This window comes from Panthera onca, chromosome E2 (genome assembly GCF_046562875.1).
Source record: "Panthera onca isolate mPanOnc1 chromosome E2, mPanOnc1 haplotype 2, whole genome shotgun sequence".
Lineage (NCBI taxonomy): Eukaryota > Metazoa > Chordata > Mammalia > Carnivora > Felidae > Panthera > Panthera onca.
The window spans coordinates 15,051,052-15,062,062 of NC_138353.1; the positions used below are offsets into that span (position 1 = coordinate 15,051,052).

Below are 11,011 nucleotides of genomic sequence, written 5' to 3' on the forward strand. Positions count from 1 at the left end.
TACTGATAACAGGAATTAACTAGAAAAATAGGCAAATCCCTCTCAGTCCATTTTATGAAGAGATGTATTGCCATTAAAATTTTACGTTTCACATTTTGCATTTCATAATCAAAATTCTGTAATTTTAGACATCAAGTAAAAAAAAAAAACAAAAAAAAACCGTGCCAGGGAGGAGTTCCTTGCAATTGTTTTTAAAAGCCAGAAAGCTTAAAATGGCTACACTGGGGAGTGGGGCAGGAAGCAGGGATGGGGGGTGGGGGGTGATGAGCTACAGGATGTGGCCTCTGATCTTACGATTCAGACTCAACTCAGTGGGGTAGCTGCATCCCAAGAGACCCAAGAGATGTGAGGGGACCATCTCCTTTTTCCAGAACCTCCAGGGCAAGCAGGACACTGAGAATTGTATTGTGTTTATTTATTATGCGCTTATGTACGTGTGTATATATTTCTTATCACTGTAGTAAAAATCATACAAGATTTACCCTCTAAAGTGTTTTTTTTAGGTGTGCCGTTCCGTAGCGTTAACTGTATTCACGTTGTCGTGTGACCGATTTTTATTTTTGAGAGAGCGAGGGAGCAGGGGAGGGGCAGAGGGAGAGAGAGAGGAGAGAAAATCCCAGGCAGCCTCCGTGCTCAGCATGGAGCCACATGCCGGGCTCGATCCCATAACCCTGGGATGACAACCTGAGCTGAAATCAAGCGTCAGACGCTCAGCTGACTGAGCCACCCATGCGTCCCCAAAACACAAGAGTTCTGATCCCTCCACATGCTTCCCGACATCTACTTTCCATGATCACTTTTGTTTCTTTTGTAGAGTAGCCATCGTAATGGGCATGAAGGGGTGTCTCATTGTAGTTCTGATTTGCATTAGTGATGCTGAGCATCTTTTCATATGTTTGCTGGCCATCCGTACATCGTCTTTGGAGAAATATCTATTCAAACCCTTTGCCTAGTTTTAAATTGGGTTATTTGGGTTTTTGTTGTTGTTGAGCTGTAGAAGTTCTTTGTATTCTGGGTGAGTATGTGTTGGGGGCCATCCCACCTTCTGGATTTTTCTGGTCCTTATTAGATGCCAGTCCCGCAGTTCAGAGAAGCGTACTCTGTTGGGGGACACTGTGTTCCTCTCGGTACAGCCCGTCAGGGTCCCCCTGATCAGTGGTGCTAACTGTGCCCATGGAGTTAGGAGAATATTGGGGAGTTAGGAGAATATTGGTTTGATCAAGGTGACATAGTAGCAAACCACGGATGGGGTGGTTAAAGATTCTCGAGGCTGGAAGTCCAAGATCAGGGCCTTGGCAGGTTTGGTTTCCTCTGAGGCTTCTCCCTGTGGCTTGTGGATGGCCATTTTCTCCCTTCGTCTTCACATGCACGGCTTTCCCTTCGCGTGTGTCTGTGTCCTGATCTCTTCTCCTTTTTAAAACATTTACTTGTTTGTTTATTACATTGAAGCGTAGTTGATACACAATGTTACATTAGTTCCCAGTCTCTTCTTCTTTTTTTTTTTTTTTAATTTTTAATGTTTATTTTTGAGAGAGAGAGGGAGAGACATGAGTGGAGGGTGGGGGGGGGGGGGGTGGACGGCGAGAGGGAGACACAGAATCCGAAGCAGGCTCCAGGCTCCGAGCTGTCAGCACAGAGCCCGACGCGGGGCTCGAACTCACAAACTGTGACGTCATGACCTGAGCCGAAGTAGGACAATTAACTGACTGAGCAACCCAGGCGCCCTGTCCGTGTCTTCTTATAAGGACACCATTCATAGCGCATTATGGCCACCGGTGTGACTTCATTTTAATTTAATTAGCTCTCTGCAGATCCTTGCTCCAAACACAGTCACATTCTGAGGAACTGAGGGTTTGGACTCCAACATAGGAATTTCCTGGGCGCCTTGGTGGCTCCATCAGTTAAGCATCCGATGCTGGATCTCGGCTCAGGTCACGATCTCATGGCGTGTGAGTTGGAGCCCCGCATCCGGCTCTGCGCTGGCCGTGCAGAGCCTGCTTGGGATTCTGTCTCTCTCTCCCTCTCTCTCTGTCCTTCCCTCACTTGTGCTCCCCCCCTCTCTCTCTCTCAAAATAAATAAACTTAAAAAATTAAAAAAAAAAATACGAATGGGGGGGTCATAATTCTGCCCACAACAGGAAGTGACTGCCAGATCTCCCCCCCCTTTGAATGATGTCACCTGTGGGTGATACTTTGAGACCCTGTGAAGAACCTGTCCCCAGCAGCCCTTCACCCAATGCTTTCGGTACCTCTTCTTGGTCCTTGCTGAGTCACTGGGGTATCTGTGCTGCCATATTCTATTTATGACAGTTGATACTGGCTTTGCACCTCCTAGATTTAAATGACATTTCCTGCATTTCCTGCTTATTATTTTATTTTATTTATTTTTCTAAATCTTATTTTTAAGTAACCTCCACACCCAACGCGGGGCTCAAACTCACAACCCTGAGATCAAGAGTCACATGTTGTCCCAACTGAGCCCGCCAGGCGCCCCTGACATTTCCCGTTTAAATAAATGTGTTGAATTAACAACAACAACAAAAAATCTGAACTGATTTCAAGAAAATTACCCGGTAACTAAGTCCGTGGGTGATGCGTGGATACGTGGCAGCGTCTGCGAACGTGAAACGCAAGTGGTGGATGTTTGGGGTACCCCTGCTGGAGGGCTGTGGAGGCACACCCCGCGTCTGGTTCATTCTGGAGCTCTGGGCTTGGGGCTGGATGCCTTTTCTTGGGGTTCCACTCCCACGATGTCCCAAACCGGCCACAGCATCTCCCCCAAAACAGCTCCTCCTTCTAGTCCCCATTACAGGGGGCCCTCATGATCCCCCAGTCCCTAGACTAGAGCCCGGATCCTCATCCTGGACACCTCCCTCTCCCCCTCCCGTGCACCCCATCCTCCCCTTCCATGGCCGCCCATCCTGGTCTAGCCCAGCCTCCACTGTCTCCAGGCTCCTAGTCCAGAGGATCCCCTCCGATTCCCACCCACATGGCAGCCAGAAGGAAATTTTAAAAATAAATCACAGGTTCACCTCTCAGGCCAAAATTTAGGTTTGTGAGAGACACAGCTTTTTATTTTTTTAAATTTTTTTATTTTTTGATCTCTAACTGGAGCCCGCGTCTGACCATGGTGGGAGGAAATTTTAACCTGGGAGGAAAACGTAACTCCTTGTAATAGGCCTCCTCGCTGTTCCCCGCGCCTGCCAGGCACGCACCCACCCCAGGACCTTTGCGCGGCTTTCTTCTCTGCCTGGAACATCTTCCCCAGATGCGAGCCTCTGACTCTCTTGCTTCTGGCAAAGTTTTGTTCAGGGGTCACCTTGTCTGTGACTTCTCAAAAAGTATAACCTCCCTTCCTGTTTTACTTTTAATCTGATACTATATATGCATATCAGCGGTTCTCCGGCAGCAACTTGTTAAAAGCACAAATTCTAAAAATACACCCTTGCATGTAAGGTCAAATGATTTTTGACAAGGGTGCCCAGCTCATTTGATGGGAAAAGAACAGCCTTTTCCCATGAGAAGGTGTGAAGGAGGACCCTTAGCTAACACCACAAACAAAAATGAACCTAAAATGAACCAAAGACCTAAATGTAAGAACTCAAACTAGAAGACCCTGAGAAGAACAAAATAGGGGGAAAGCTTCATGACAAAGGATTTGGCAATGATTTCTTGGATATGACACCAAAAGACCAGGCAACAAAAGAAAAACAAAACTGGACAACAGCAAAGTGAAAAGCGTGGGGCGCCTGGCTGGCTCAGTCCGGGGAAGCATGCAGCTCCGGATCCCGGGGTGGTGAGTTCGAACCCCACGCTGGGGGGTAGAGATTACTTAAAAACAAAAAAAGAAATTAAAACAAAACAAAGAATGTAATATTAGAAACATCTGTGCGTCCAAAGAAACAATCAACAGAGTGAAAAGGCAGCCCATTGTATGGGAGAAGATATTTGCAAATCACACGGGGTTAATATCCAGAATATACACAGGATCCCTAAAAGTCAGCAACAGACACTCCATTTAAGAACGGGCAAAGGACTTAAATAGATATTTTTCCAAAGAAGATACCCGAATGGCTAATAGGCACACGAGGAAATGCTCTTTCTCACCAATCTTTCGGGGAATGCAAATCAAAATCACAATGAGCCACCCACCGCATCACGCCCCGTTGAGGAACATCCTGTGCTCTGCCTATAGATTCTCTGGCTGCCCCAACATGATCGTGGCTAATGCTTCGTGGCTTGCAGGCCTGTTCCAGGATGTCATCAAGAGGACACGACCGCTGGTTGACCCATGATCTGGACTCAGCCAATCAGAGGCTCCTCCCTCCCTCCCCCCCACCCCCACCCCCCACGGAATGTACTTCTGTCCGCTGTTCCTGCAGTGGGAGCTGTTCCAAGGACATAGCCTTGACAGAGTAAGGTGTTGTTGAAACCATGTGGATGGTATACGTGACTGAGTCCAGTTTAAGATGCTGGTGGGTGGGTGGGGAGACCCACTCCTCTTGTGGCGCCCAAGACAAGCCTTGTAAGTGAGTTCCCTTGCTTATGAAACCTGCCACCTACCCATCTGGACTGGTCCGCCTCTTTCTTTGGTCTCCCCTTGTCCTCTGTGTACGGGGCCAGTTCGCAAACCAACAATTAACGAGGGGCGCCTGCGTGGCTCAGTCGGTCGAGTGTCCGGCTCCGGCTCAGGTCATGATCTCAAGGTTTGTGAGTTTGAGCCCTGCATGGTGCTCTGTGCTGACAGCTCGGAGCCTGGAGCCTGCTTCGGATTCTGTGTCTCCCTCTCTCTCTGCCCCTTCCCCACTCACACTCTGTGTCTCTCAAAAATAAATAAACATTAAAAAAAAAAAAAAAAAGACGTCATCAGTGCAGAAAGGTGGTTTTATTAAAGTACGGGGACTTTGGGGCACCTGGGTGGCTCGGTTGGTTGAGTGTTCACCTTCGGCTCAGGTCATGATCTCACAGCTCCTGAGTTCAAGCCCCGTGTCGGGCTCTGTGCTGATAGCTCAGAGCCTGGAGCCTGCTTGGGATTCTATGTCTCTGTCTCTCTCTGCCCCTTCCCCACTCACGATCTCTCTCTATTTCTCTCTCTCTCAAAAATAAATAAAAATTAAAAAAAAAAAAAAAAAAAGCACAGGGACTGGACCCCTGGGCAGGAAGAGCTGCACCGGGTTTGTGACTGGTGACTGATAACATACCTTCGGGTTGGGAGGAGGTTAGGGACAGGGTATGTCTCTAAAGAATTTTGGAAGCGAGGTTTCCAGGACCTTGAGGGGGCTAGCTGTTGTTAGGAAAAGGTCATTTATCACTGTTTAATAAAACCTGAGTCATATGACCCTTCAGATGTATATCAGTGGGCCCTAAGCTTGGGACGGGGTGAGATAAGGGAAGTTTCCAAAGGAATTTTTTTATGTGTTCAAGTAGCTTTACAGGATTCGGGGTGGGGGTGGGGGTACTGGGCTAAAATCGCCTTTTGCCCTTAGCGAAGTATCAACTTCATAGAGGCAGCTGAGACCCTAGAGGAAGGTCACCCTGCCCGTCTCAAGGACTTGTCAATGGACTGTAAATTGCAAGGACATTTAATTTCTTTTTCTTTTGCCTTTGTTGCCCACATCACACAGCGCACGGAGCTGCCGCAGTGGACCGGCCGCTACTCTGGGCAGTGCGCACCAGAGGCTGAAGCTTGGGTTAGAAAGTCAGAAGAGCTGAAGTTAGGAAGGCGGTTGTCCATGACTCTGCTGGCTTCGCGGCTCACAGCACGGTAGGAAAACAAAGTAATAATAAGTTGCAGACTTAGAATTCTAAGTAGCGTGCCGCTGGGCAAAGCTAGGAGGGCGCAAGCCACCCCGGATTAAGATCTGAGCCCTTGTGCAAAGCCTGATTAGGACGCTAAGAGGCACAATCCCAGGGCGCCTGGGTGGCTCGGTCAGTTAAGTGTCCGACCTCAGCTCAGGTCATGATCTCACAGTGTGCGGGTTTGAGCCCCGCATGGGGCTCTGTGCTGGCAGCTCGGAGCCTGGAGCCTGCTTTGGATTCTGTGTCTCCCTTTCTCTCTGCCCTTTCCCCGCTCACGCTCTGGCTCTCTCTCTTTCTCTCTCTCTCTGTCTCAAAAATGAATAAACATTAAAAAAAATTTTTTAAGAGCTACAATCCCTGGGAAAGTGACGAGAGGAAAGGGGAGGATGTTGTGGCGCCTGACAATGAGATGGACCCCGTGCCCCATACCGTTGGAGCCTTAAAACAAAGGAAAATGTGGGGCGCCTGGGTGGCGCAGTCGGTTAAGCGTCCGACTTCAGCCAGGTCACGATCTCGCGGTCCGTGAGTTCGAGCCCCGCGTCAGGCTCTGGGCTGATGGCTCGGAGCCTGGAGCCTGTTTCCGATTCTGTGTCTCCCTCTCTCTCTGCCCCTCCCCTGTTCATGCTCTGTCTCTCTCTGTCCCAAAAATAAAAAAAAAAAAAAAAAAAAAAAAAAAAAAAAAAACATTGAGAAAAAAACAAAGGAAAATGTTAAATAGTGATTCCCCTAGACTTCTGATAATAGAGAAATGTGTCCCAAAACTACTAGGAGAAAACTCGCAATTCTTTCCCTGTCCCTTGAGGATGTAAATCTTATCATGCCTTTGCCATGTAAGCACTGCCCAGAATTGCGTAAGACTGAGGGGAAAAGTGGGGGAAAAGGCTTTTTAAAACACAGTCCACTGGGGGGGTGCCTGGCTGGCTTGGTTGGTGGGGCACACGACTCTTGCTCTCTGGGTTATAGGTTCAAGCCCCACCTTGGGTGTAGAGATGATCTAAAAATAAAATCTTTAAGGGGCACATGGGTGGCTCAGTCCGTTGAGTGACTTTGGCTCAGGTCATGATCTCATGGGTTGTGAGTTCGAGCCCTGAGTCGGGCTCTGTGCTGACAGTTCAGACCCTGGAGGCTGCTTTGGATTCTGTGTCTCCTCTCTCTGCCCCTCCCCAACTTGTGCTCTGTCTCTCAAAAATAAATAAATGTAAAAAAAAAAAAAATTTTTTTAGATAAAAATAAAATCTTGAAAAATAAATAAATAAAATACAGGCGGCCACAGAAGCTCCCTCGCTAGTCCACAGCCTCCAGAAGATTACTCGTCAAGGGCTGAGGTTCTGGAATGGTAGACAGAATGGGGTCTCTGTCTACACGTTTATGCACATCTATAGATGTATGCTATGTAAATGTGGTTTTCCTCCCTCCACGGGTTTCCTTTTGGCCACGGGTGGTGCCAAAATTAATTTGTAAAAGAGCTCTATTTAATTGGCTTAAAGACAAATAAGCTTCAGTATCAATGGTGTGCTTACGTAAAAGCAAAATGTAATTTTCTCGCTGCTAAAGGGACAGTTTTCTTGGACCGGTGCTCTGTTCTCGACGGGATTATGAAAGTTTTGTTTTGTTTTGTTTTGTTTTGTTTTGTTTTGTTTTGTTTTGTTTTACCTAGGTAATCTGCCTGGAAAACAGATTCCAAGTCTTATCAAAATAATCTCCGGTGCCTCTTGCTGTCTTTTTCAGGTCTTTGATGACTTAAGAAAACGGATTCTTCTCTATTAAAAGAACTAAGTGTTTTTACAATTATGTAACTTACTCTCATTGTCACTCTGGTTAAATGAATAACTAAGGATCGTTTCACAGTGACCTATGATCCTCTTTAATCACGTGCTTTAGAACCTTTTGATATTTTTGACAAACTTCCCCCAAATCATATCTAAATCCAAGTCTTGTTAACCTTGAACTAACTCTGGGATTTTCCAGATGGTCCCTGGAACATCTCAAAAGGTGTGTTCTGTCTCCATATAAAAGAGAGATATTAAACTAATTAGGTTTCTTTTTATGTTTTAAATTACATGGGAGGGGCGCCTGTTTGGCTCAGTCTGTAGGGCATGTGACTCTTGACCTCAGGGTTGTGGGTGTAGAGATTACTTAAAAATAAAACCTTAAAACATAAAAATAAATTACATGGGAAACAGTGCAGATAGGAAGTGATGCTAAACTCTCTTTGTATTTGTATGAAATTCCTAAAACTCTGATAGGTCCTGGTATAGTGTTATCAGTCATAATTTTAAAAAATGTATGTCACAGGGTGACAGTCGGGTGGCTCAGTCGGTTAAGCATCTGACTTCTTAAGCATCTGACTTCGTGGGTTCGAGCCCCAAGTCGGACTCTGTGCTGACAGCTCAGAGCCTGAAGCCTGCTTTTGGCTTCTGTGTCTTCCTCTCTCTCTGCCCCTCCTCTACTCGTGCTCTGTCTCTCTCTCTTTATCTCTCTCTCTCTCTCTCTCTCAAAAATAAACAAACATTAAAAAAAAACACAGCAGATTAAATTACTAACAGGTAAAACCACCCTGGCTGGGTGAACTAAATACTGTCCCCAGGCGTTAATACATTTGAATGACCAACCAGTAGGACTTGTTGCCTCATATGCCAGACTAGACACCCCTGCTGAGACATCCAACACCACAAAGGCATGGAAGTTATGAGAAACAGCCATTGTCCCAATTCTCACTGTAGGTCGACATGCTTGGCTGCTGAGAACACCGAACCCTATCACACCGGAAAGAGGCGTTCTCTGCGTTCTCTACTGGAACTTGCGATGAGACATCCCCCGGGATGGGGAGGTTCGTTCGAATCCCTGAATGAGGGGGGGAATCCCCTCAGTCTCCACTGGGTCCCACCAACCTGCTGCAAGCGCGACCTGTGCTAATGTGTTATACCCGGAATGGAGCACGCCCCCTTGAGAGAAGGTGGGGGTCCTGGTCTGGCCCACCCAGCCCCCGGTCCATCTCTTCACTCCTGACAGTGCTGCCTCTCCTGCCCAACGCGTAGGGTATGTACAACCAGGTCAAGTTCCTAAAACCGCCAGCCTCCCTCTCCTCAAGGCCAGGTGGTCATGTCTTTCCACTGGTACCATTGTTTGGCGGCCATCTTTGTTCCCTCGGTTGGGCAGGAGGACGTTATTTTGTTTTTATTTTTTTAATGCCTATTTTAATTTTTTTGAGAGAGAGACGGAACGCTAATAAGAGAGGGGCAGAGAGAGAGGGAGACGCAGAATCCGAAACAGGCTCCAAGCTCTGAGCTGTCAGCACGGAGCCCGATGTGGGGCTCGAACCCATGAACCACGAGATCATGACCTGAGCCGATGTCGGACGCTCAACCTACTGAGTCACCCAGGCGCCCCTGGTCAGGAGGACATTATAGCACACACAGAAGCCCTTACTAAAGTCACCCAGCAAATCTTGAACGACAGCCAACAAAGCCTGTCTTTACTGAACCCTAAAATCTTTCTAATGAGGAAAGCTGTCCGCCAAAACAGAATGGCCTTGGACATGATCACTGCTTGGCAAGGAGACACCTGTGTCATTTTCCAAACAGAACATTGTGTGTTCCCATCCGATAAGGCAGCTAGCACATCGTCTTTATTAAATCACATGGGGACACAGGTGAACACCTTCAGCAATCTGACCCCTGGCCTGGGAGACTTTATAAATCAGTGGGGGGTGGGGGGTATGTGTAAGATGGTAAGAGTCGGTCATGAGGGGTGGAGGATGGGGGGACGTCACACAGGACAGGACTGCTGGTTGACCCATGATCTGGACTCAGCCAATCAGAGGCTCCTCCCTCCCTCCCCCGACCACGGAATGTACCTCTGCTCACTGTTCCCGCAGTGGGAGCTGTTCCAAGGACGTCAGCCTTGACAGAGTAAGGCATTGAGACCACGTGGATGGTATACGTGACTGAGTCCAGTTAAGGTCTCTGTATAAACTTGAAGATTCTGGGGGGCGCCTGGGTGGCTCAGGCAGTTGAGCGGCCCTCTTCAGCTCAGGTCATGATCTCGCAGCTCGTGAGTTCGAGCCCCGCGTCGGGCTCTGTGCTGACAGCTCGGAGCCTGGAGCCCGCTTCGGATTCTGTGTCTCCCTCTCTCTCTGCCCCTAACCCACTCGCAGTCTGTCTGTCTATCTCAAAAGTAAATAAACATTAAAAAAAAAAATTTAAAAGCCAACTTTAAGATGCTGGAGGGTGGGTGGGGAGACCCACTCCTCTTGTGGCGCCCAAGACAAGCCTTGTAAGTGAGTTCCCTTGCTTATGAAACCTGCCACCTACCCATCTGGACTGGTCCGCCTCTTTCTTTGGCCCCCCCTTGTCCTCTGTGTGTAGGGGCCAGTTTTGCGAACCAACAATGCCACAGCCTCAGGTGGTGAAGACTGCACGATCCCCATTCCCTTGTTACTCAGAGATAAGAGGCTTTGCCCCAGGCCAACGCAGCTAGGAAATGGCAGAGCCGGGATTCGGACCCAGGTCATCCATTTCCTGAGCGCCCGTGCGCTCCGAACCTCTACACCATGTCACCTGTGCTGAGAGAGCATCTAAGTCAACCGTCGTCTCCCCCCGAGGACGGGAAATTTTGTGTGCCTTCTGCGCAGCTGAATTCCCAGGGCTTAGGACAGGGCAAGGCACGGAGCAGTACCCGATAGATACCCGTTAAAGGAAGGAATGAACAAATTCAGAAAGAGACTCATTTTCACCGGTTGTTGATGATGGTGGTGGCGGTGGCGGTGATGAAGAAATAAATGACATGGGGTACAATGACTTGGGGAAAACCGCTCGGCAGCTTCCTAAAAAGTTAGATGTGTAACTCCCATATACGACCCACGCATCCACTCCTAGGGGTACACGCTGGAGAAATGACAGCAGATGTTCACACAAAGACTTGTACACCAGTGTTCAAAGCACTCCTATTTGTAATGGCCCCACACTGGAAGCAACCCCAATGCCCAACCAACAGGTGACTCAATAAACCGACTGGGGTGACTTAACCTGTTCCACGCACGGATCTCAAAACAATGATGCTGGGTGGAAAAACAACAACAACAACAACAACAACAACAACAAAAGCCAGACGTGGGAATACATACCACATAAATTGCATTCCAGAAAATGCAAACTAACCAATGGTGACAGAAAGCAGATCTGTCTTTGTGCGGGGCGGAGCGTGTGCGGAG

General features: G+C 48.0%; 1 long non-coding RNA gene across 1 annotated transcript; it reads left to right on the forward strand.

Moving 5' to 3' along the window:
* The first annotated feature begins 4,389 nt into the window (after positions 1–4,389).
* LOC132690527 (uncharacterized) lies at positions 4,390–11,011 on the forward strand. Its single transcript, XR_013552358.2, has 3 exons — positions 4,390–5,764; positions 7,457–7,791; positions 8,523–11,011. It is a non-coding gene; the product is annotated as an uncharacterized LOC132690527 (long non-coding RNA).